The 27554-nt window shown below is 37.8% G+C and overlaps 1 long non-coding RNA gene across 1 annotated transcript; it reads right to left on the bottom strand.

The window, feature by feature from the left end:
* Positions 1-536: 536 nt before the first annotated feature.
* LOC121380382 lies at positions 537-27372 on the bottom strand. The gene is made up of 3 exons (XR_005958925.1): positions 27211-27372; positions 15005-15199; positions 537-975 (listed from the first exon to the last, which is right to left on the bottom strand). It is a non-coding gene; the product is annotated as an uncharacterized LOC121380382 (long non-coding RNA).
* Positions 27373-27554: the final 182 nt, after the last annotated feature.

The raw sequence follows: 27554 nt of genomic DNA on the forward strand, positions 1-27554 counted from the left end.
GATGAATACAATTATTTTACATAAATTTTATATTATATCTCAGGCGCTTTGGAAGGAAATGTTTTATTTAACGACGCATTCAACACATTGTATTTACAGTTATATGGCGTTGGACATATGGTTAAGGACCACACAGATATTGAGAGAGGAAACCCGCTGTCGCCACTTAATGTGCTACTCTTTCCGATTAGCAGCAAGGGCTCTTTTATATGCACTATCCCACAGACAGGATAGTACATACCACAGCCTTTGTTACAACAGTTATGGAGCAATGGGCTTACCAACGGGGATCGATCCTAGATCGATCGCGAATCAGGCGAGCGCTGTACCACTGAGCTACGTCCCGCCACACTTAGGCGCTTTGTTGTTCGTTCGTCATCAAACATGGTGAATGCTTGTTAGGTGAAGCGGTGCATCTAATTATAGTCTTGATAAGAAAGGGCTTCTTGTCAAATGGGGGGGGGGGGGGGGGGTGGGGGGGGGGGGGGGGGGGGGGGGGGGGGGGGGGGGTGGGTGGGATGGGGGGTGGGTTACGAACCCCCTGACCCCCCATCCTTAATCCGCTACTGTAATGGGTTTAAATGGATACAATTGTAATCCAGTGTTAAACTAGGGTTATTGAAAGCCAGACGTGAAATGCACAGTAAACATGACCCAGGGTTTAACTTAGGTTTAACCCATATGTTTCCATAACCCACCGTTAACCCAGATATTTTGAGATTTGTTTGGCATACAGCTCCAAATGTGGAAATAAGTAAAATACTTCTTTAAATGACACCACTAGACCACATTTACTATTCATGTCAAACATTTAATAATTCTGATAATTATAGCAAGGTATCTTTTACAAGACAGCACACACCACGGCTTTTGATATACCAGTCAAGTCAAAATGTTGCATGCATACTTGCAATTAAATGCATCTTATCTTATTCACCAAACCTCTGCCCAGCACACTAGCCATGCACTCCACGGCTGAAAAAAGGAAATAAATAAATTTAGTTTTGTTTAACGACACCACTGGAGTACATTGATTAATTAATCATTGGCTATTATATGTTCAACGTCTGAAGACGGTTCCTGGGACACGAACCCAGTATCTGCCGGCCTTGAACTGATTGGCATGACCACTAGGCCACCGAGTCCGACTACTCGAGATTTTGTTTTTTGGTCATGCGATTTGCACACCAGTTGGCTGTGTATTTAAAACCCATTGTTTGTTTACAGCTGTAAACTTGTTTATTTTGCGAGCTAGGCGTGTAAAGACGAACTCTTTAATTTACTGACCAGCACGTCGTGCGTTTTATTCCTATGTAAAGGTTAATTACCGCACAGGTGTGAAGTTTAAGGAACTCCCGACGTCTTGAACGAAAAATTGAATGGGTGATACCCAGGTCGATAGTCGCAGTAGTTTCATAAAATAAATTGAAAAATTGATCAGAAATTCATTATCATTCACACGAATTTCATTTCTGCATAGACAGGTGTGCTGTTACATAGTTATAATTTTTTGTTCACTTCTTCAAATTAAAGGGGCGATAATTAACGTTGAAAAGTAAATATTGTTTTACACCGAATACACGTTGACCGAGACTAGTGCGATTCGTGTCAAAGTCCACGAAGGCGGGAACAGTTCACGGTCGGTTTTTGCGAAATCGATTCATCGTATAACGGTGGTTTCTATTTGCTTTATTGGAAGCTATTATGAACAGTTATGGTGAATTTCAAAAGATAAGGGTTTCTGTAAGTATCAAATGTATCGAAGATCTATCAGATGGCACGCACCGTGTCCACTTCGCCCAACGTCAAATCGTGACTTATAAAACGTCACGTGACGTAAGCAACTGGACGTTTTCAATGCATTCATGAAGGAGAGCCAGTCGATAATGGAAGACAAGTAGGGTGTTCGATGTTTATTTATCTATTATGTGACATCGAGGATTCCACATTTTCGGAACAATAAAAAAGAAAGAAAGCAGAGTTTACCCAGACGATTTTTATAGCGGTGAAGAGGGAGGATAAACCAGAGAGGACATTGTATCACACCCGGCAACGACTGCTGTTGAAATGGCTTTAATATTTATTTGTCTTATAGCAATTTTACGTAAGTTATTTTATACTTCTATTTATATTTATCGAAATGTACTATCTATAAATGTGTTGTATTTAAAATGGTGTTTTACAAAATGATTAAAGAGACATTCCTGAGTTTGCTGCAATTTTTAAGATGTTATCGACTAACAGTGACGTTTTAACGATTGTAATTACATATCAACTATATATTTCTGCACATTAAACATGTTTCTGATCGTCCTAATAGTTGTACTAGGTTAAATTTCATTTTATTTCTTAAAATATTTTTGTTTTGTACGTACGAAACTATTTGAAAACAAAATCCAGTTTGGGCTTCTTACAAACATTGGAACGACCAGAAACACATTGAATATACAGACACTGATATTCTAAATAAAAAATTATATTTAATATGTAAGTTTAATCGTAGAAATATTTTATTAGTCGGAAACATCTTACAATGCAGCAAACTCAGGAATGTCCTTTTAAAGTTATCCGGACTCGATGTGTGGTATATAACGTTTGTAATATGAAATGTATTATTATTTACTAAATATAGATATGAAATATATTGTGTATAGACTACTCACAATGTCTTTAGATATTCACTTTTAAATATAAGTTTACATATGTGTGTGTGTGTGTGTGCGTGTGTGCGCGCGCGCGCGCGTGTGTATGTGTGTTTGTGTGTGTGTTTTAAATAGAAAAGACAAAACTGATAGAAAAATATATCAGAAACAGGTTAAAAATCAAATACTATTAACAAAAAGAAAATTAAAAGTTTAAAGTTTGTTTTGCTTAACGACACCACTAGAGCACATTAATTTATTAATTATCGGCTACTGGATGTCAAACATTTGGTAATTTTGGCGTATAGTCTTAGGTAGGAAACCTGCCACATGTTTCCGTTAGTAACAAGGGATCTTTTATATGCACCATCCCACAGACAGGATAGCACATACCACGGCCTTTGATACACCAGTCATGGTGAACTGGCTGGAACGAGAGATAGCCCACTGGGTCCACCGACGGGGATCGATCCTAGATCGACAGCGCGTCAAGCGAGCACTTTACCACTGGGCTGCGTCCCGCCCCTTACAGAAAATTAATTTTTAATGTAATTTATTTTCGTGTTTATATGCAATTGAAGACAAAGTACGCTGTATTTGGAACACATCTCAGTGATATGGGATTATGGGAAGCCTGTCTAAGATGCCTCGATGGTGTAGTGGTTAAACCAAATGACTTAATGCTGGTAAGTACTGGGTTCGCATCCCGGTACCGGCTCCCAACCAGAGCGACTCAGTAAGTAAGTGTAAGATCACTACACTGACTGACTACTGTAACCAATAACCCACGGGACAGACAGCCCAAATAGCCGAAGACAAGACCGCGTGCGTGAACCTTAATTGGATATAAACATGAAAATTAGTACAAACAAACAGGATAGTAAGTTATTAGTGGTTAGTGAGAAACGTTTAGCATTTATTTTAATATCAACACGCGAATTTATCAAAATAAAAACAAAAATTCAATACACAAAAATAAACTTGGATTTGTACAAAATTTCACTGTTCTACATTACACATTGTTCCGGCTATATACAACTTCTACAGTGGGATATATATATATATATTATTAAAAAGGGGGTTGATTCATACCAATATAAAAAATCAGTAGTAAAAATAAATGTTTATATATATTATATTTATGAGCAAGCAATTCATTTTCTTTATTAGTTCGATAATTCATTCATTCATTCATTCATTCATTCGTTCATTCACTCGTTCGTTCATTCACCATATATAATCACTACTAATATAATGCCAATATAACTATGACTGCATCTTACATTTGTAATCTAAACGTATTGCTGCGGGCGGTTTCATGCAGTTGGTCGGACATCAAGGGAAACTGTTACCGATTAGATGCATCTGGCCACTGGCTAAGACTTCACGTTGATTATCATTCGCGTATTATCAGATATACATTACTAGTATTACGCAACAATACTCACAATATACAGCTTAAAGACAAGTACACATACATTGTGAACCATGTTCAAATCTGTCCCCGGTTAGGCTCCTGGCTATCCAGAGGCCGAACCCGGGACAGACATGCTCGAAACCACTGTGGTATATGAGCATGATCAAAAGTTATACACACACACACTCACACCATCTTCAAATAATAAAATAAAATAAAGAACTCGGTGATGTCGTGGTTCAGTCATCGGACATAAAGCTGGTAGGTACTGGGTTCGCAGCCCGGTACGGGATCCGGATCCCACCCAGAGCGAGTTTTAACGACTAGGCGTGGGTAGGCGTAAGACCACTACACCTACGTCTCTCTCACTAACAACTAACCCACTGTCCTGGACAGACAGCCCAGATAGCTGAGGTGTGTGCCCAGGACAGCGTGATGGAACCTTAATGGGATATAAGCACAAATAAATGAATTGAAAGAACTAAAGAAATCAAATTCTAAGTAAGCAAAACTTTCTAGAAACCTATTATATCCACCTTTCTCTATATCTCTGTATGTCTGTCCGTCCGTCCGTCCGTCCGTTTATGTATACATGTATGTTTATGTCTGTTCTGTATGTGTATACTATGTATGTGAGAGATGAACACATGCACACAAACATACTCAGAGAGAGAGAGAGAGAGAGAGAGAGAGAGAGAGAGAGAGAGAGAGAGAGAGAGAGAGAGAGAGAGAGAGAGAGAGAGAGAGAGAGAGAGAGAGAGAGACATACACACACAGAGACAGAGAGACAGACACCCAGATAAACATCTATATATATATACACAGAGAGAAAGAGAGACAGACAGACAAAAAGACATATATATATATATATATATATATATATATATATATATAGAGAGAGAGAGAGAGAGAGAGAGAGAGAGAGAGAGAGAGAGAGAGAGAGAGAGAGAGAGAGAGAGAGAGAGAGAGAATGGTCGAAAACATTTGTATAGAAGCTTGAAAAAGTGTTGGATTCAAAAAATAAAATAATACACTACTATTCAAAAACTCGACAAGCTCTGAATTTAATGGTTAACCCCCACCAACTCCCCCATCTCCATCCCCCAAAAAAGAAAGAGAGAAAAAATCCATGGGATGTTGTACACTATCTTGGTTTCCACAACATGCCATCAGAATCATTCATGAGCTTTTTCAAGCGTGACCCCGGAGCAGGATCCGTGTTTATAATGAGACCCATTTGTGGAATTAAGGATTAGAATATGCTAGCGATCTCTCTGTTCCCAACCAACCCGTAAACCCGTAAAACATTCAAGAAAAAATCTATTACTTGACTTGCCGAACATAACCACTCCCTGAAACGCGCTTTTTCTGTCCTATTCACGTACACTGGACCGGCCAGAGAATATTTTGTATTATTCTTTCCAATCGCCTTTCACCCACAAGGAATGAGTCTTAATTGTAAATCAGGAACCTAAAGGAAACCACCTCGAAAATCAATAGGCGATGTCGTATGTGCGTTTCGTCATTCAAGGACAAACGTTGTGAAATAAGCAATTAAATTGTACAATGGCTAGGTTGAGTTACGCCTAATTAGTAACTTAAAGAAGTATTGTACGTTGTGATATCCTTTCGATTTCGGCGATACGGTGTGCACAGCTACTTCTACACTACCCACCCCGATACGGTGTGCACAGCTACTTCTACACTACCCACCCCGAAACGGTGTGCACAGCTACTTCTACACTACCCACCCCGACTTCGAACAAAAAGTAAATACAAAAAAACACACCTAAATCTATTACCTGGCATGCATGAAGTCTATAATAATAATACAGGGGCGTAGCGTGATCGGGACCGGGTGTGTGTGTGTGTGTGTGTGTGTGTGTGTGTGTGTGTGTGTGTGTGTGTGTATATATGTGTGTGTGTGTGTGTGGGTATGTGTGTTCGAATATGAACAAGTTGACCCTTTTTCTATTTTGTTTTTGCACCGCCAGAAACTCCAATATGTATAATCCTACATGTTTTTGTTCTGAAAGCGGACCATTTGCCTGTAATAATAATAATAATAATAATAATAATAATAACATTAATGATCATCGTCTCCCATCATTATGATGATGATGATTATAATAATGAATAAGATGATGATGATAATCATCATCAGCATCATTAAGTAACATACTGAACGAAAAGCTATGCTTTGTTCCTGCGATTTAATAATAATTAGCAGTTAATTGGGTTTATTAAAATTAAAATTAAAGGGACATACCCTAGTTTCAACCCGTGAAAATTAACACTAAGTTTAGTTAATCTACAAACCTATAACACATCTGGATAAAGTTACAATAGAGTGAAACATGAGTCTGTGACTTTGAAATGGTGAAATGCCTTCTAAAAATAGACTAAAACTCGACTCCATAAGTGTTACTTCTCAGACGCACGTGCGTTTTTAAAAATATGAGAAATGCATTTTGTGATGTTAAAAACACCAGGATGACCAATAAGACTTCGAATGTACGGAATTGATAATCTAAACAATAAAATGTAAGTAAAGTATGATTTTAGTTATCAAAAACGGTTATAATAGTCAACAATATGCCTTAGTGTTTAAAAACTAGGGTATGTCCCTTTAACACTGTTGTAAAACATTTAAGACGGAGAAGAATCAAATATAACAAAACAACACAAGCACCTCGACTCCATCCATGGTAGCAGTTCAACATGTCCCAGCTGCCCAACATGTCATACAAGCCACCCCACACCCCCATCCAGGTAAAGTAAGTTTGAAATGTTAGGATCTTTACTATATTTCAGTGTTGTTCTGAAAACACTTTTATTTTAGTGGCATTGGTATTTAATTTGAATGCACAAAGCATTAATATTGCTGTTATACAGAAGAATATAAAGGCCGTATTTTATACTTGCTTTTATAAAACGAAAAACACGTAACAAGAGGCATTTGCCAAAATAAATTGGCCTCGGTGGCGCAGTGGTTAAGCCATCGGAGCACAGGCTGGTAGGTACCGGCTCCAACCCAGAGCGAGTTCTTAAGGGCTCAATGGGTAGGTGTGAGGTCACTACACCCTCTTCTCTCTCAAAAACCACTAACCAACTAATCCACCGTCCTGGGCAGACAGCCCAGATAGCTGAGGTGATTGCCTAGGACAGCGTGCTTGAACCTTAATTGGATATAAGCACGAAAATAAGTTGAAATAAAATGAATGCCAAGATAAAGTGTATTGTAGCGCACCGGTGGCCAACGTTTTGAATAAATGTTATAATAATAATAACATCCCTTACTGTATGTTATTCTTTAAAAGTGTAGATTGTATTAATTTATTAAACTATTTTCTATTAATACAACTCATGAATTAACGAATTTCTGTATATACTCCATTAAGGAGTTTGCAGGAGGGATGAAATCTCATATTACGGACCTACTAGGGGAGTGGCAGTCCTCCCGGTGAAGAGCACCTGATAGTAGATCATGGAAGCAATCATGACTTTGCCTAACATCATTTCGACTCTTTCTTGTGCAGATATATGATTTTGATCAATAAATACAGTTTTGTCGTTCAGATTTATGATTGGAACAAAAGGTCAATTTATGCAAAACCACGGACGTTTATGGCTAGGAAACAAAAAAGGATTTGAAAGTATCACCAATTCATGAAAATGCTATACACTTGTTACATAATTAATACATAAGAGCTCCGCCGTAAAGAACTTTGAAAGTGCACTGCCGTCCAAGATGCATACAAATGTCTTATGAACGACCGTAGACTACAGACAGCCAGACAGACAGACAGACAGATAGTTTATTAAAGTCTCACCTCATTACAACAAAATAAAAATACAACATATACATACAATCAATAAAAGTAATAAAATTGTAATGAACCACTCTATACTGAGTTACGAGAGACTATTGAATAAAAACAACAAATATACAACTAAAACAATTACAGCACAGATAAAACAATAAGATAGATACACGAATCATTTCATAGTGTACTGTGTAGGTTGAAGTCTAGAACATTTTAGATGTTCATAGTTCCATTCAGGTTCATATTAAATCAGCTTCGTTATTATTTAGACAGATTCCTTCACTAATAAATATATTTTTAGAGTTTCATGAACTGTTTTTCGGTTTAACAGAATGTGCACCGTGAATCAACAGTTGTAATATATATGTTTAGTGTTTCATGACGTGTTTTGCATTTTAGCAGAATGTGCACTATGAATCAAGTTGTAATATATACATATATTTAGGGTTTCATGAAGTGTTTTGCGTTTTAGTAGAATATTAACCGGAAAAAAAGTTGTGATATATATTTTCAGGGTTTCATGGAGTGTTTTGCAATTTAGCAGAATGTGCACCTGGAATCAACAGTTGTGCAGATACTATGTTCAGTGAGACGGCAGCTGCTGGCTCCAACTTCACCCTCGTCTGTCAGTAAGTATATACTTAAAGTCGCGCAGACCTAGTTTCAACCCTTTAAAATGGACACTAAGTTTACTTAGAACAGAGTAATATCCTTTAAAATAGACTTGAACTCGACTCCATAACCGTTACTTCTTAGACGCACGTGCGTTTTTATAAATATGAAAAATTCATTTTGTGGTATTAGAAACAGCAGGATGACCAGAAACACTTCGATTGTACGAAAATGGTAATTTAAAAAATACATTTCAGGGATTTATCCCTGATTTTTTTTCCCACCAGAGTCCTATGGCTGATCGGAATGGGAAAATTAGCGCGATTTTAGTAATACTTGGGAATTTTTGGGAGCCACTGAATTTATGCATCTGTAATATTATTTAAAACATATAATTAATTATATTAATTTTGTTTTAATACATTGTTCTTAATTTAATAAATAATGAAATAAAATTCACCTATTTTTATTGTTCGGACTTTCAGTTATATATAAAATGAAGACAACTGTTCTTAAATTTCGTTGATTCAACTCCATCATAACTTAAAAAAAAAAAATAGTTATTCACTCACAATGACACGAAGAGGAACTGAAGTTTTCAGTTTGGACTACATTTAACATCAATGTTCACAGTTCAGTACATGTAGATGTGGCAGCAACACATACCAATTTAAAGTTTTAACTTATTAAAGGGACGTTGAACGTGGTATTAAATTTCTGTTCCACAGTATATTACACATATTTAAGAATATACGTATTTAAAGGGACATTCCTGAGTTTGCTGCATTATATGATGTTTCCGACTAATAAAATATTTCTACGATTAAACTTACATATTAAATATATTTTCTTGTTTAGAATATCAATGTCTGTATATTCAATGTGTTTCTGGTCGTCTTAATATTTGTAAAAAGCCCAATCTGGATTTTGTCTTAAAATAATTTCGTACGTACGAACAAAATATATTTTAGGAAATAAAATGAAATTTAACCTAGTACAAATATTAGAACGATCAGAAACACGTTTAATATACAGCCACTAATATTTTATGCAGAAAAATATATTTTATATGTAATTACAATCGTTAAAATGTCTCTGTTAGTCGGTAACATTAAAAAATTGCAGCAAACTCAGGAATGTCCCTTTAAATAACTGTAAATAACATTTCTCAATACCATATAGTGACAACCCATCACATAATGATATATTAAAAAGAAGTCTAAAAGTGTAATACTGGTATGTGAAAAGTACCTATTAAAAAGAATAATATTAAAATAAATTAATATCCAATTATTTATGCAGATCTATGATAAAGAAAAAAACACACCTTTGTTAGCAAAACTGTATCACAGTTAGAAGGCTTGTAGTACTATACTCCCACCCAAATATTAGTAATAAAATGAGAAATAAAATAGGAACAATTGATTTTTCTATATAAGTGCATTTATATTACATTTGTGTTATTTCATCATCTAATGAACTTGAAAAATAAGTCTTGTAAGTCTTGCAATTTTAATTATGTAATGTTTGAAAAATAAATAAATAAAAATAAAACATAATTAAAAAAACACTTTAAAAGGTTCGCAAACATAAATGGCGACGTGCAACCTTAAAAAAGTCTGGTCACGGCTTGTATAATTACAACTGCACAGTGTTACAGTAACAGCTGTTGGCAGCTAGTGCAAGGCTTCTAGAATTTTCGAACAATCCTCTAGCCATATTTAAAAATCTATTAGCCCTACTTCTGTATGTTCTGTAAATTTGTACCAAAAATACTAGAATTACCCCCCCCCCCCACCCCCACCCCAATATGTCCAAATCACTTTATAATCACTATGTTAATAATTAGTAACATGTAATTTGTAATATATTTATTTTCAAGTGCAAATATCATTAACTATTCCAACTAAATTAATATATAATATTTAGTGTACTATTAAAAATACAGGGGCGGGACGTAACCCAGTGGTAAAGCGCCCGCTTGATGCGCGGTCGGTTTGGGATTGATCCCCGTCGGTGGGCCCATTGGGCTATTTTTCGTTCCAGCCAGTGCACCACGATTGGTATATCAAAGGTCGTGGTATGTACTACCCTGTCTGTGGGATGGTGCATATAAAAAATCCCTTGCTGCTAATCGAAAATAGTAGCCGATGAAATGGCGACAGCGGGTTTCCTCCCTCAATATCTGTGTGGTCATTAAGCATAATATGTATGACGTCATATAACCGTAAATAAAATGTGTTGAGTGCGTCGTTAAATAAAATATTTCCTTCCTTATTAAAATACAAAACTGGGGACTGCTAAATATACATATTTAAATATCTATCTATCTATCTATCTATCTATGTACATACATACATACATACATACATACACACATTGATTTGTAGTACTTGACTGGTTTCCGTTTGCATTACGCCTACAGCGTGTTACTTAATATACAAAATCACTGAATACCAGTGTAAACAGCATGTTCAGTATTTATTAGAAATCGTTTTTGTCTGTTCAGCTTAGATGTGAATAAAATTAAATTGGTAAGTAGATTGATTTTTAGATGTTATATATTGATTAGATTGTGATATGAGATTGGTGATTAATTGGACATTTATATCCAAGAAATTGGGAATTTTCTGTGACATTTGCTTTTGGGAAAGCGCCGATGTTCGGTATCGTATAAGGCCTGGATAAATCCCTGACAATATAATTAATATTTGATTTCAGTGATGATAAACGGCTTTAATAGTAAAACAAATATGCCTTGGTGTTTAAAAACTAGGGTCAGTCACTTTAAGCATCAATTCTAGGTTCTAATCATTGGCCAGAGGTGGAATCTATCTCACTCGAGCGCTCGACCGAGGTGCGTAGGTCAAAGAATGAACTCTGCTCGATTGGCACATTCTCTGATTGCCCCCCCCCCCCCCCGCATCGCAAGCAGTGCCTCACAACTGGTATATAAAAGCCCGTGGTATGTGCTGTGATCGGCTTTTGGGTGTCAAACATTTGGTAATTCTGACACGTAGATTTTAGAGAAAAGCCCGTACATGTTGCCTTTTACATATGCACTTTCCCACAGACATGGCAGCACATTCCATGACCTTTGAGGGGACTTGCTGGGGCGGGAAGAAATCCTGTCAGAGAATAGGTCCACGATAGGAATTCGATCCGTGGACCCATGCACGTCAGTCGAACGACCGGCCTCGGTGGCGTCGTGGTTAGGCCATCGGTCTACAGGCTGGCAGGTACTGGGTTCGGATCCCAGTCGAGGCATGGGATTTGTAATCCAGATACCGACTCCAAACCCTGAGTGAGTGCTCCGCAAGGCTCAGTGGGTAGGTGTAAACCACTTGCACCGACCAGTGATCCATAACTGGTTCAACAAAGGCCATGGTTTGTGCTATCCTGCCTGTGGGAAGCGCAAATAAAAGATCCCTTGCTGCTAATCGGAAAGAGTAGCCCATGTAGTGGCGACAACGGGTTTCCTCTCAAAATCTTTGTGGTCCTTAACCATATGTCTGACGCCATATAACCGTAAATAAAATGTGTTGAGTGCCTCGTTAAATTAAACATTTCTTTCTGTCAATCGAACGCTCTACCGATTGAGCTAGATCTCGCTCTTTAATCATAATGGATATGGACATAAGCCTCAACGTAGACCATGTGTATACCAACCTCTGAATGGGCAATCGAAAATACTGACCCATTGATTACATTAAAGCAATATCTTAAAGTTTGTTTTGTTTAACGACACCACTAGAGCACATTGATTTGTTAATCATCGGTTATTGGATGTCAAACATTTGGTAATTTTGACATGAAGTCTTAATGAGGAAACCCGCTACAGGAAAGCCCAGTCGTGGTGCACTGATTAGAACGAGAAATAGCCCATAAACTAATCCTACCGAAACAGCAGTCATGGTTATTTTGGTAATTTTTACATGTAGTCTTAGAGGGGAAACCAGCCACATTTTTCCATTTGTTGTTGAACTTATTTCCGTGCTTATATCCAATTAAGGTTCAATCACGCTGTCCTGGGCACACACACCTCGCCTATCTGAGCTGTCTGTCCAGGACAGTCGGTTAGTTGTTAGTGGTTAGTGAGAGAGAAGAGGGTGTAGTGGTCTTACACCTATCCATGGAGTGGTTAAAACTCGCTCTGGGTGGGAGCCGGTACCGGGCTGCGAAACTTGTACCTACCAGCCTTATGTCCGATGGGTTTTTCCATTAGTAGCAAGGGGTCTTTTATATGCACCATCCTACAGACAGGATAGCACATTCCACGGCCTTTAATATACCAGTCGTGGTGCTATGGCTGGAGCGAGAAATAGCCCAATGGACCCACCGACGGGGATTGATCCTAAACCGACCGCACACCAAGCGAATGCTTTACCACTGGGCTACGTATCGCTCCTAAAGCAATATGATGATATCAAACTACGTTAGTATCTTCTTGTTGCCACTACTGATTGTATATGACATTGTGATATTTAACACGACATAAGTGACTTCTGCTTTATTTGACACTAGATCCGTTGACAAGTCCCTCGCATGCATTGCCACCGACGCGGCGGACTGTGACTTACTGTCCAAGGCTGAGATTGCGGCCGCCATGTTGCCTTTCATCCAGTCGTACCAGGGGTCCGAATACAACTGTTCACTAGGTAGGTACCGTCTATTGTTGCTCTCACTTGGCGTTTAAAATGTATGCATTTCTGCTTTAAACCATTTTTAGTATCCCTTCAATTCATTCATTCATTCATTCGTGCATTCATTCATTCATTAATACATTCATTCATTCATTCATTCATTCATCCATACATTCATTCATTCATTCATCCACCCATCCATACATCCATTCATTCATCAATTCATTCATCCATCCATTTATCCATTCATCCATTCATTCATTCATTCATTCATTCATTCATTCATTCGTTCGTTCATTGATTGATTGTTATATTTTGAATGGTGTTAATATGGCTGTAACTCTTATATCAGTTCAGGACAACTGGCGAAGAGTATTTGTTGCAAACCTATATATTAAATAAAATGTTTTCCCCTTTGTTTACGGAATCTGAAGAAAGATTTCCCACAGGAAATGTGTCGACCATCCATCCAAATCCATCCATCAATTCGTCCATCCATTCATCCATCCATTCATCCACCCATTCATCCATCCATCTATCCAGCTGCCCTTCCACCCATTGATTGGTCCAAACATCTGCCCATGTCAGCAAGATATACATATTAAACTGTAATAATTAACTAATTTCTATAATAAGTGAAACAGGCTGTACGTATGTAAAACAGCGGTGCTTAAAGGAACATTCCTGTGTTTGCTGCAATTTTTATGATGTTATCGACTAACAGAGACTTTTTAACGATTGTAACGATATCAAATATATTTTTCTGCATAAAATGTTAGTGGCTGTATATTAAACGCGTTTCTGATCGTTCTAATGTTTGTACTAGGTTAAATTTCATTTTATTTCCTAAAATATTATTTTTGAATATACAGACACTGATATTCTAAACAAGAAAATATATGTAAGTTTAATCGTAGACATATTTTATTAGTCGGGAACATCTTACAATGCATCTAACTCAGGAATGTCCCTTTAACCATTATATCGGACGCCATGTAACCGTAAAGTACAAGCTGCTTTCATTGATAAGAAGTTGTTGATTCAACCAATCAACCATTTGAGTACACGCTCTACATTGTATAAATCGAAGAAAGAATTCCGAATTAGCCTCTTCTGGGACCCATTATTTTTTTTTTTGAAACAACATGAAAACTGTTTTTTAAAAATAGTAATTGTATATTTTATTCCAGCAAACTCTAACGACCCGACATTCCAAACAAACGATTGTACCGACGCCATTTCGTTGTGTACCAACTACTACTACGACGCCGAATACACAGAAAACCTGACTGACGCATGCGGGTAAGTTTGTAAACGATAAATATACGCACTGTACATCTACTTTTTAAAAATTTATTTATTTATTTTGTTTGTTTGTATGTTTTTTGTGTGTTTTTTTGTGTTTTTTTGGTGTGTGTGTGTGGATTTTGGAAGGGTGGTGGTGGTGCGCAAGTCCCGAAAAAGAACTTTTTTTCCAAATGCATGCTCCTCCTTAAAAGGTTTAAAACTAATTGAAGATTTCTGCTGGAGGCTAATAAATGACACACAGTTTGGTTATGCATGTTTACCCATGAGTTCTTTTAATACATTTTAAAATATGTTTCGCTAAAAATAGAGGGGCGTGACGTAGCCCAGTGGTGTAGGCCAGTCGTAAAGCGTTCGCTTCATGCACGGTCGGTCTAGGATCGATCCCCGTCGGTGGGCCCATTGGACTGTTTACTCGTTCCAGCAAGTGCACCACGACTGGTATATCAAAGGCCGTAGTATGTACTATTCTGTCTGGTGGATGGTGCATATAAAAGATATCTTGTTACTAATGGAAACATGTAGCGGGTTTCCTCTCTAAGACTATGTAGAACTTACAAAGATGAACAAATCTGGGAGTGGCTGTCCTCGTTTTGGCGGTAAAGGATCTCCTAGGGAGTGGCTGTCCTCCTATAGACCAGGCACTCATGGAATCGACCACTCTTTTGCCAAGTGCCCATTCGACTGCACTGTGCAGACATACGGTCCTGATCATGTTTTTGTCATTAATAAATCAATGAGCTCCAGTGGTGTCTGTAAACAAAACAAATTTTAAGTTTTTTTTTTCCTCTTGCAGCTTATTCGACACGTACTTTGAATGTATGGCGTCAAACACGTCTGTGTGTACGAATTCTGAAGCCATCACTGCCATACAAACTTCCGTCGACAAGGCCAAAGTGTTGGTGAATGGGGATACCTACTATTGTGAAGAAAGTAAGTGCTCCTCTTTATACATACGTAAAAACAGTAGCCGTTCAAAGTAAAATTTCCCATCAGATGTAAAATACACCAAACTCTTAAACATTTACATTAAACTGTACAATATGGATTGGAGATTATAGTTAGGTAGTGAATCAAATGAATGTTGAAATAGGGTATAACAAGCTAAAAACAAATTCACAGATTTGTTTAAAAATATGTTTTGAATGAAATTCTGTAGGGTTCCACTTTTGCATATTTGGGCAGTTTCTTTTTTAAAGTAATAAAAAAGCTGCCGCCAAGCCTGCATAAAATCATACATTCCAAAAAACCTTTTGTTAATAATGGATCTTTTTGAAGTATTTAAACATATTTGTATGTTTTCTGACATTAAAGGGACATTCCTGAGTTTGCTGCATTGTAAGATATTTCCGACTAATAAAATACTTCTACGATTAAACTTACATATTAAATATAGTTTCTTGTTTAGAATATCAGTGTCTGTATATTCAATGTGTTTCTGGTCGTCTTAATATTTGTAAGAAGCCCAAACTGGATTTCGTCTTCAAATAATTTGGTGCGTACGAAAAAATATAGTTTAGGAAATAAAATGAAATTTAACCTAGTGCAAATATTAGAACGACCAGAAACACGTTTAATATACAGCCACTAATATTTTATGCAGAAAAATATATTTGATATGTAATTACAATCGTTAAAAAGTCTCTGTTAGTCGGTAACATTTAACAAACTGCAGCAAACTCAGGAATGTCCATTTAGAACGTAACATTACAATTTACCATTTGCAATAGAAATTGTAAATGAATGTAGATTAAAAGTGACAACATGGATAGTTGACAACACATTGTCCGAGACTACTATCGAAGACGAGTTTCATTATCTGTTTATGTGTTAAACTCAAAAGAAGACAGAGTGACAAAAATGCTAATGTGTGAGACCTATCTGATGACACTGAAAGTATTCTTTGCAAAATGTGTGGGAATTTATTAACATTATAAATATCAAAATTTTCTCCTGAAAACCTATTTTATTTAATTTTATGTTCTGTAATTTTAGCATTTGTATTTGTTTATGTATAGGGTCGAGAATCTAGCTTTATTTGGAAGTGTCACGGGGATTCTATAATCCCCGTAACTGAATAAAACACGATTATCCAAATATCTCTCCTAACTGTATATCTATTAGATCTCTCTGTAACAGGCAGTTATAAACCGCTTTGGCTCGTCTAGGTATGATCAGAGATACGATCTTATATAAAGTATATATTATTATAGCACGTTTAGTTCACTAGAAAACACAACAAAAACACAATACACTTTGGAATCTGTATTAATCTACGCTGACAAATGTACTGCCGCAGTAGTTAATAAATAAGAACAATAATAACAACCCAGAACTGATAACTTAATTAGGAACAATAATAACAACCCAGAACTGATAACTTAATTAGTTAATCTCTAGGTGTCTAGTTTACACAATATGCTAATCACTTCACCGTGACACAACACCCACACGTGTGATAATTGAGAAACGCTTCTAGGGGAACTTAATTAATAAAGGAATTACAACACTATTCCTAACTGGTTAATTTTTAATTAACCCTTAACTACTCATTCAGTAACCTTGTAACACAGAATTAATACTGGTACCTATCACAATAAAGACAATAACCTACAGTTTACCTATGTCTTCTAGGATGACCGGCTAAGCTTTATATTACCAAATACTCGTATAATGTTAGAACAAAAAGTCTACGATTTACTTCGTCAGATGACCGAAGACACTGTCTAAAGAATATTGGTATAATACAGTATTAAAATATTTAAAAGTCACATCAATCACATCAAGGTTATACAACAGAGCAGAAATAAAATATTTACCAAAGTCCAACCGGACTGACGTTCCCCCGGGATACCTTCCTATCGTTCTGTCCTTTTTGCTTCCCCCAGATATCTCTAAACCCTAGCTATTTATTATAAAATCAGAAAATCGCCTGGGGGTACAAGGCGGTACCTCACGTATCATCTGAATTTCCACAGCGAGCAAGACGGCATATCTTTCTCTTAGATCGCCAGACTGGCTGTCGCCAACCGCGAGCAATCCCCTGGCCATAAACAGCACTACCGGAGATATTACGTAACTACTAGCCACATGGCCTCCACACCTGCTCTGGGCGTGTATTAGGCGTACGGATCGAGGACCGTCGCGCAGAAGTATTACGTAACAAGTTGCCCACCAGGCTAAGTGCAATTTGGAACTGCACACGGCCTTCTAAAACAATTAATCTCGCCACAGGCGAAAACAAAATTAAGAGCATGTACCGTCACACCCCCCCACCTCAAAAAGGATATTTCCTCTACTCTAGGAATAGGGAAATATACTACAATAAAACAAAATGGTGCGTTAACCGACGCATACGGGCATTTATAACACATGTAATAATAAGGTGACTACCAGTAATCACACTGAGTCTCTGAGTCCCTGGTATACAAAATAAAATATATATAAACAAAACAGAAATCAAGAATGTCAACACATTATCATAACGTTCAACTTCGGGACAGGGCATCAGAGATTACATTGGATGTGCCCTTGATATGTTCAATGGTAATTGGGTATTCCTGCAGAAGGAGACTCCATCTCAAAACTCTATGGTTGGAGGGTTTCATTAGGATGGTCCAGTCCGTCTTCGTCTTCTTGGAACAGCACAGCTCCAGCACCCACGTCACTGGCATCCACAGCTAGCTTGAATGGCATTCGGTAGTCTGGTGCTGCCATCACGGGAGACGAGTAGCGCATCTGCTTGAGACGGTTGAATGACTTCTCGCATTCACCTGACCACTGGAACTTCGTTTCTTTCTTTTTCAGTGTCGCACGTTTTCCAGGTTTTCTCCGATAGGCATGCTGTCGAATCGGTGTATCGTTGGGTTCCAAGCGCACATCCTGGCTTAAGGGGTTGGTAATCGTTGGAAAGTTCTGACAAATGGAAACATTGTCTTGTTTCAACGTAGTTAACTTTGCTCGCTGGGGGTTCAAGTCTGCTAGAATCTGGCTGTTGGCCAATTTTCTCTCTGCAGTCTTGACGTCATCACAGGAAATTGAGTGACTCTCAATTTGGACCGGTAACTCTGGAACTATCGGCAGTCTGTCAAAATAACCTTTTAGCAAATTGATGTGACAATACCTACTTTTCCTAACCCTATCAGGAGTGTTTATCACATACCCTTTCTCATTAACCCGTTTGAGCACAACATAGGGCCCGAAATAACTGTTCTGCACAGAACCCCGTTTAATGGGAAGGTACGGCAGCACCTTATCCCCTGGTTTAAATTCCCGACTCCTAGTCTTCCTATCAAACACTGATTTTATTTTGCTCTGAGCATGGCTCAGTTGCTTCCTATCCTTTCTATCAAACACTGATTTTATTTTGCTCTGAGCATGGCTCAGTTGCTTCCTAGCCTTCCTATCTCTAACTCTCTTATTCATTAATACTCCCTTGTCCATATCATAACCTGACATCTGATCCTCCATCTCACCCTTAGTTAACAACGTAGTGCGAGCTGCCAACAATTTTGGATCAGCCCCCTGCTCTAGAATTAACTCTTGTCTATTACAAGGTAATTCCCCTCTATCAAGCACAACTGGTTCAATTCCCCTCTGCGGGAGATCAACAGGTTCCACCACATTTAATTCCTCAGTTGACTTATCTACCATTTTACTGATAACCTCATCCACTCCAATTTCATGGCTCACACACGTATCAGACAAATCACAAATATCCTCTGGGTATCGTGTTACCCTACTGGCCATAGCCCTAGTCACTACACACGCAGGATATCTAATCTCATCAACCTCACTCTCTCCTACTCGTAAAGGGCTGTCTTTAATTAACAACTGGTCACATTTCGGCTGACAACACTGACTAGTCAAATCATTTCCCAACAAAACGCCTATGTTTTCAACGGGCAAGTCCTTCACAACACCCATAATGACTGGTCCCATCACAAACTTCGAACACAAGAAAGCGTTATGTAACCGAACAACCATTTTTTCTCCAGTAACCGAGGTTAAAGCCAAACTACGTCCTGAATCAGAATTTTCAATACCAGCTAAACACTTTTGCGTGATCAAACTCTGACTACACCCGGTATCTCTATAGATTGATATAGCCTTAGGACTCAATTCTTGTTTCACATCACAAACCATACCAGTGGACACATACGGGTTTACTTTCTCTGCCATGGGACTAAACATTAACTCTCTCGCTAACGGAGCTGACCTCACTAAACCGACCACGTGCGCATTATTGCGTTTCCTTTTAAAACAGTCCGCAACAAGATGGTTATCCTTTTTACAGTAACTGCAATGTGGACGAAAAGTTCGTACATTGGCTGATAATGCAGGCCTATCCTTACTTTGCCCACCAGGTACATTCCTTGCCTGACTAGCTGACCAACTAGATGACTCTCCCCGATAGCTACTTTCCCGGGAAAAATCTGGCTGAAATTTCTTCTTATCACCCTGTTGTAAAGAGCTACCCTGTACTGCCTGAGCTTTGTGTATTAACACGTAATCATCTGCCACTATGCCTGCTTCCTCTATCCTTTTGACATCACGATCCTCTAAATGAATACGTAAGCTAACTGGTAATCCATTTTTAATGTCCTGTAAGATCAACAACTCCCGTAACTCGGTATATGACTCTACCTGATGAGAAACCACCCATTTATCAAACATCCCTGCCTTCTTAGTCACTCAGAAACTCACTATAAGACTGACCCTGCGTTTTTCTCAAATCGCTATACCGTAAACGATAATCCTCAGGTCGTAATTCATAAGCCCTCAACACTGCAGCCTTAACTAGGTCGTACTGACTTGCTCGCTCGTCACTCATTGAATTATAAGCTACACTAGCCTTCCCCTTAAACTTAGACACGGCTAACAATGTCCACTTAGACTGCGGCCAATTTAGCTGCTTAGCGGCCCGTTCAAAAAGTTGGAAGAACATATCTACCTCCTGGTCATCAAATACCGGCACTGATCTATAAGCCTCCGACATGTTAAACCCATTTCCGGCTTCTCGTCTGACTTCTTCAGTATTCAACTTTAACTCATGTTCCACTTTTAATTTTTCTAACTGGAATTCTCTATCCCTATGTCTATCTTCTCTATCTCTCTCTTCTCTTTCTCTCTCTCTCTCTCTCTATCCCTCTCTCTATCCCTATCTCTATCTTCTCTATCTCTATCTTCTTTCTCTCTATCTCTATCTTCTTTCTCTCTATCCCTCTCTTCTCTCTCTCTCTCTCTCTCTCTCTCTCTCTCTCTCTCTCTCTCTCTCTCTCTCTCTATCTAATGCACGTTCTTCTCTTTCGTACTCAAGTTTTTTAAAAGCTAATTGTTGTTCCACACTTAACTCATTTATCTCTATCTCTGGAACTATCTCACTGTCTTCCATAACAGGCCTATCACCAAAAACTTCCTGGATAATAATTATCTTTATATCACCTAAGTTTTTAGCTGATGTTAAATCAATTTCTCGCTCACCCGCGATTTCAACTAACTCGGCCTTACGTGCTCGCTTAATCTCCACTACACTGAGCGTAGGCCTATCCAGCAAATTCTTATCCATGTTTAGATATGACGCACTTAATATTAATTAATTTTCTAGTGAACAACGTTGCTACTTCTAGTTAATTTGTAAAATTAATTTATAAAGCCCCCATTTACAAACAATACTTTTTTAAATATGCATGTCCCGTTTCAGATCCGGGACGAGCGCCTCAATTTTCTACTCCTGTCACGGGGATTCTATAATACCCGTAACTGAATAAAACACGATTATCCAAATATATCTCCTAACTGTATATCTATTAGATCTCTCTGTAACAGGCAGTTATAAACCGCTTTGGCTCGTCTAGGTATGATCAGAGATACGATCTTATATAAAGTATATATTATTATAGCACGTTTAGTTCACTAGAAAACACAACAAAAACACAATAAACTTTGGAATCTGTATTAATCTACGCTGACAAATGTACTGCCGCAGTAGTTAATTAATTAGGAACAATAATAACAACCCAGAACTGATAACTTAATTAGTTAATCTCTAGGTGTCTAGTTTACACAATATGCTAATCACTTCACCGTGACACAACACCCACACGTGTGATAATTGAGAAACGCTTCTAGGGGAACTTAATTAATAAAGGAATTACAACACTATTCCTAACTGGTTAATTTTTAATTAACCCTTAACTACTCATTCAATAACCTTGTAACACAGAATTAATACTGGTACCTATCACAATAAAGACAATAACCTACAGTTTACCTATGTCTTCTAAGATGACCGGCTAAGCTTTATATTACCAAATACTCGTATAATGTTAGAACAAAAAGTCTACGATTTACTTCGTCAGATGACCGAAGACACTGTCTAAAGAATATTGGTATAATACAGTATTAAAATATTTAAAAGTCACATCAATCACATCAAGGTTATACAACAGAGCAGAAATAAAATATTTACCAAAGTCCAACCGGACTAACGTTCCCCCGGGATACCTTCCTATCGTTCTGTCCTTTTTGCTTCCCCCAGATATCTCTAAACCCTAGCTATTTATTATAAAATCAGAAAATCGCCTGGGGGTACAAGGCGGTACCTCACGTATCATCTGAATTTCCACAGCGACCAAGACGGCATATCTTTCTCTTAGATCGCCAGACTGGCTGTCGCCAACCGCGAGCAATCCCCTGGCCATAAACAGCACTACCGGAGATATTACGTAACTACTAGCCACATGGCCTCCACACCTGCTCTGGGTGTGTATTAGGCGTACCGATCGAGGACCGTCGCGCAGAAGTATTACGTAACAAGTTGCCCACCTGGCTAAGTGCAATTTGGAACTGCACACGGCCTTCTAAAACAATTAATATCGCCACAGGCGAAAACAAAATTAAGAGCATGTACCGTCACAGGTAGAGTACTTACCTGAGGTGCTTGGGTCATAGGGTCGAACCCCTTCGGCAGACCCATTACCTAGATAGTGTTTTCCCCATCCCAAGCATTGTCATTATCAAAGGTCTTAGTATGTGCTATCCTGTATTTGGGAACATGCGTATAAAATATGTGTTGCTACTAATGAAAAAATGTAGAAGGTATTCTATATGTCAGAATTATCAAATATTTGACATTCAATAGCTGATGATTAGTAAAGCAATGTGATATAGTGGTGTTGTTAACAAACCCTGCAATTATGAAAACATGCCTCGAAAAAAAGCACAAAAAGTTAACAGAAAAAAACCCGCTGCCGTGGAGAATTAAAAATACCACACCTCTACGGCATTGCCTATTGCCGTGAGCAATTGCATGATTTGGCAAAACAAAACAAACTCTTAAATGTTTTTGAATGTAATCTAGACTATGACTCTTGAGTGAAATAAAGATCTCTGTTGGAGGAATGTTCATGCTTACTTTGAAGTTTGCTGACTGCGTGATAGAACATAACCCGTTTACATCATAAATACATTTTGAACATGCTACTGGGGTTTTTTCAATTTGAGTAAATATAATAACAATTATATAACTAAAAATACCCCTTCACTTTAGGAAAGACTTACACACTGGAGGCTTGTGATAGTGGATTTGACAACTGTGTGGCACCGATTTCCGACATCGGCATTACCATGAATACTTCCAGTCAAGCGTGTCCGTAAGTTTAAAGAATTATATATGTTTTAGCATTATATTGGTTTTGACTCAGGAAAAGTGTCCCGACTCACTTCTTTTCAGTCATACTGGGTATGGTATAAAATGTGTGGCATTCATTTGTTTGTGATGCTTGGTTGCAGAAATACATGCATGTTTGTGTTGGTCCAGTAAAGGCCACAAGAAATTGGTTGTACCGAGAAACGAGAGTAACGCATGGCTTTAATGCAAATCATTGCGGTTGTTTTGATTATGTCAAATATAGAACACCCACAATCAACTGTGTTTCTTCGTAATACAAATACAAATGAAAAGGAATGGAAGAGAGAGAGAGAGAGAGAGAGAGAGAGAGAGAGAGAGAGAGAGAGAGAGAGAGAGAGAGAGAGAGAGAGAGAGAGAGAGAGAGAGAGAGAGAGAGAGAGAGAGAGAGAGAGAGAGAGAGAGAGAGAGAGAGAGAGAGAGAGCGCGCGCAGAGGAGTGGAATAAAAATGAAATGAAATGAATGGAATGCAAATGGACTGGAATGGGAACTGAATAAGAATTAAATAAAATGTGAATGGAATATGAAAGGGATGGAATAGGAATGGCATGGCAATAGAACTAGATTGGGATGGAATAGGAATGCAATGGAACAGGATTGAGAATAGCAATGGAATTTCATGGAATAAGAATGAAATGGAATTCAGTAGAATAGCAATGCCATTCAGCATAACCACTACCAATAAGGTAAACTAGAAAAATATATATCGAAATTAAGTGTTTTAAGATAATCAAATTCAATGGTTTAACCCTGTATTCATTAGGATGAATTCAACCATATAATTACTTTGTTGTAGGATAGTGGACACGATGAACTCGTGTGTTGTGACTCTAACGGCTCCTACAAGCGTTGAATGCAGTCCTCGGTTATCTGCCCTTTACCAGGAATCCATTGCGAATCTATCAGCAGACTTCCAGGGAACCCCGTTCTACTGCGGCTCGGGTACGGCTGTAGTACTACATTCATTTGGGTTTACTGGTATTAACTACTCAGTAGAGCATCCGCCTGAGTGCGATATTATATCCATTGATGTAACGTGTGAAGTATTGTAAGTATTGGAGTTTGAATTTAAACATCTAACCAGCTTCGGATGTTTGTTTTATTTACTGACAATATTAAATCTAAATAGGTAAATAAATAATTGAATTTTAGAAAGCCTGTTCAAAACAGGCGCATGCTTTTATATTTCAATGAGTACTGTTCAACGTTGGATTGCGCTTCATAAAATAAATAAATATTTTATATGTAGAAATGGTATACCATCAAGGCAAACAAATTATAAAGGTACATTGCGAAAAAGGTGATTTATTTATGTTTTAACCATTATTCTCCAGTCCATGTCAAAAATTATTATTATATATATATATATATATATATATATATATATATATATATATATATATACTATCTTAATATTTTAGCTAACCCGTGCATGGAGCTGTTCAATGACTGCTATAATTCACAAACAACGGGCGTTACGGATCCATGCAGGTATGTATACACAGTTGGTATCAGAGGTTACCATCATGTTATTTTGGTTAAGACTATATTAAATGATCTGGGGAAATAAATGTATAAAAAAAAAAAAAAAAAAAAAAAATTAAACTCAAAACCATGTCTCACTATTACTAATAATGTTAAATACAGACACACCTACAGTTTAAAAACAAAACGTGTGCTATCGAAAATTATCGTTATCGTCAACCGTCTTCATGCAACATAAACGCGTGTCGCACTTTAAAAACACAAACAAATGAGTTACGAAGTGTGAAGACTACAGAAATCGTGGTTAATGGACCACCCTTAAGAGTTCTATGTGGCTGGCATCAGTAGCTTGAAAGATAGCTGGGCGAAATATAGCAAGGCCAAGGATGAATATATTGGAAAAGAGTTTAAAATTCGTTTAACGACACCACTAGAAGCACATTGATTTATGAATCATCGCTATTGGATGTCAAACATTTGGTAATTTTGACACGCGCGCGCACACACACACACACACACACACACACCACACACACACACACACACACACACACACACACACACACACACACGCACCCACATATTAGAGGGAATTGTTTACAAATGATCTCATGCTTCTATTTTTGGTAGGAATAGTTGGAGGAGACAGCAGGTAAACGTCCGTCCCTCAATCAAGTCTCGAAATAACCGAATGTTTGTTTGTTGTGTTTTACAACACCACTAGAACACATTGATTAAGCAATCATCATATTGGATGTCAACAGTGGAAACCCACTACATTTTTACTAATGCAGCAAGGGATCTGTTATAAGCGCTTTCCCACAGACAGCAAAGCACATACCACGGCCTTTTGACTAGTTGTGGTACACTAGTCGGAACGACAAAAAACCCAATCAGTTGAACATTTGGAGAGGCAAGGACTGGGATGTGGAGGTGGACAGCGAAAGAAGTTGAAAGATAGGAGGAGTTGCCAAATCGGGAAGAAATGAGATGGAGTTCTAAGGAGAGAAAGGAAAGGGGACAGTGGAATAAAAAAGAAAAGAAAAAAAAAAGCAGAAAAAAAGCATCTCAGGCGAGCTCTCAACTAATTAAGCTAAATCCCGCCACTAACCAAATGCTAGGCAGCCAATAGTTTACAGGGGCGGGACCTAGCCCTGTCTCGGTAGATCGTAGGATCGAATCTCCTCGGTGGGCCCATTCTCTGATCATGTTTTTTCCCATACCAAAAGATGTCCCACGACTGGTATGTCAAAGGCCGTATTACGCATAAGCGTACGGAACGAGACGGGTGGGGCCAAATGCCATCCGCCCCTAGTGCTGGAGCAAAACCTCAAATTCGGGCCAAAAATGATAGAGATATTCGAGAAAAATGTGCTAACCTGAGACCTTTTCATGATGCATTTCCATCATTCTACCCTCAAACTGAGCTATAATCCATGTAAAAATGCGCATTGATTCGTTTGAAAACCTATGTAGCTGTTTGATAGTAATGCTAACATGAATAAATGTTTTTATCTAGCCATCCATCCAGCCTCCCCCACTCCCCATTACAAACATGGGGGTACGTGCTGTCCTGTTCTTAGTAAAGATCCCTAGCTGCTAATGGAAACATGCCAGAATTATCAAATGGTTGGCTTCCAATAGACAAAAATTAATTATTCAGTGTGCTCCAGTGGTGTCGTTAAACTCAACAAACATTTATCAAATAGTTTAAAATGTCTTAAAGTTTCAAATATTTCTTTCCTTTACTGGGTCTATTGCAGCTTAGTGACCGCAAACAACTACTGTTTGTCGTCGGTGCAGGACATCTGTGATGTGGACACGTACACGACAACGGCGACTGAAATAAGTGCACAAGTAGTCACCTTAGACGCACAGTGTAAGTCAAGCTTTATAATGTTAACAAGGATCAAGTCCGCTGGCCTCTATGGTGTGTGTGAGAGAGAGAGAGAGAGAGAGAGAGAGAGAGAGAGAGAGAGAGAGAGAGAGAGAGAGAGAGAGAGAGAGAGAGAGAGAAAGAGAATTCCATTTTACTAAAATTTAACCAAGAGCAGAAAACCATAGTTTTGGTCAATTGCAATTTGAACATCAATTAAAAATAAATCAGAATCCTTATAGTAAATTATTGTAATGTGGAATGACGTTTAAAAATAAGTACCCAACATATCAGCATCCGGACAGTAAATCAACAAAATGATATCACTCTTCCCGTAATGACTATATTGGTCGTATTTAATTATTTCTCCATTATGTCAAGTCACTCATGTTAATTGTAATAAAACATATATAACTTATAAGCAACGTTACATAAGAATGCATTTGTTTATTAAATGATCAATCCAGAACTTAAAATAACCTAGTTCATCAAGATTAACCTCGAATTCGAGGTTAATCTTAATGAACTAAAAATAACCATGGACATTTGCGATTGTTAATTAATTTTATTGTATTACAGGCCAATCAACTACAGCAACTACGACAACAAGTACATTTTCTATTATATGTACAAATATCCCCTTCTATCTTATCGGTTCTGATAAACAATCAATTAAAGAAACAAACAAACAAAACAAACAATCAAACACTTACCTCTATTGATCCTTCCACTCAACATTTGCAGAAAATATTACAACAGAACCGCACAGTAGTTAGATATCGCCATTGAATAGTAATAATTTCATGCACAGATATTTTATATTTATACACATTTAAAACAAATATGGTTATGTTAAACAGTGATCTTTTCTCACATTTCTGAAGTTATTAACTATATTCAGATAAATGACGTCAATAAGCATTGTTGACGTCACGTCCAAAGAATGTTGGTTTTCGGTAATTTTCGTAACTTAACGGAAAATGTCGAAATACCATTCAAATGCGCACCCCCAACACCCTCTCCCTGGATCAGTGCCTGACAAGGAATAAACGTAGCG

The sequence above is a fragment of the Gigantopelta aegis genome, chromosome 9, assembly GCF_016097555.1.
Source record: "Gigantopelta aegis isolate Gae_Host chromosome 9, Gae_host_genome, whole genome shotgun sequence".
Classification (NCBI taxonomy): domain Eukaryota; kingdom Metazoa; phylum Mollusca; class Gastropoda; order Neomphalida; family Peltospiridae; genus Gigantopelta; species Gigantopelta aegis.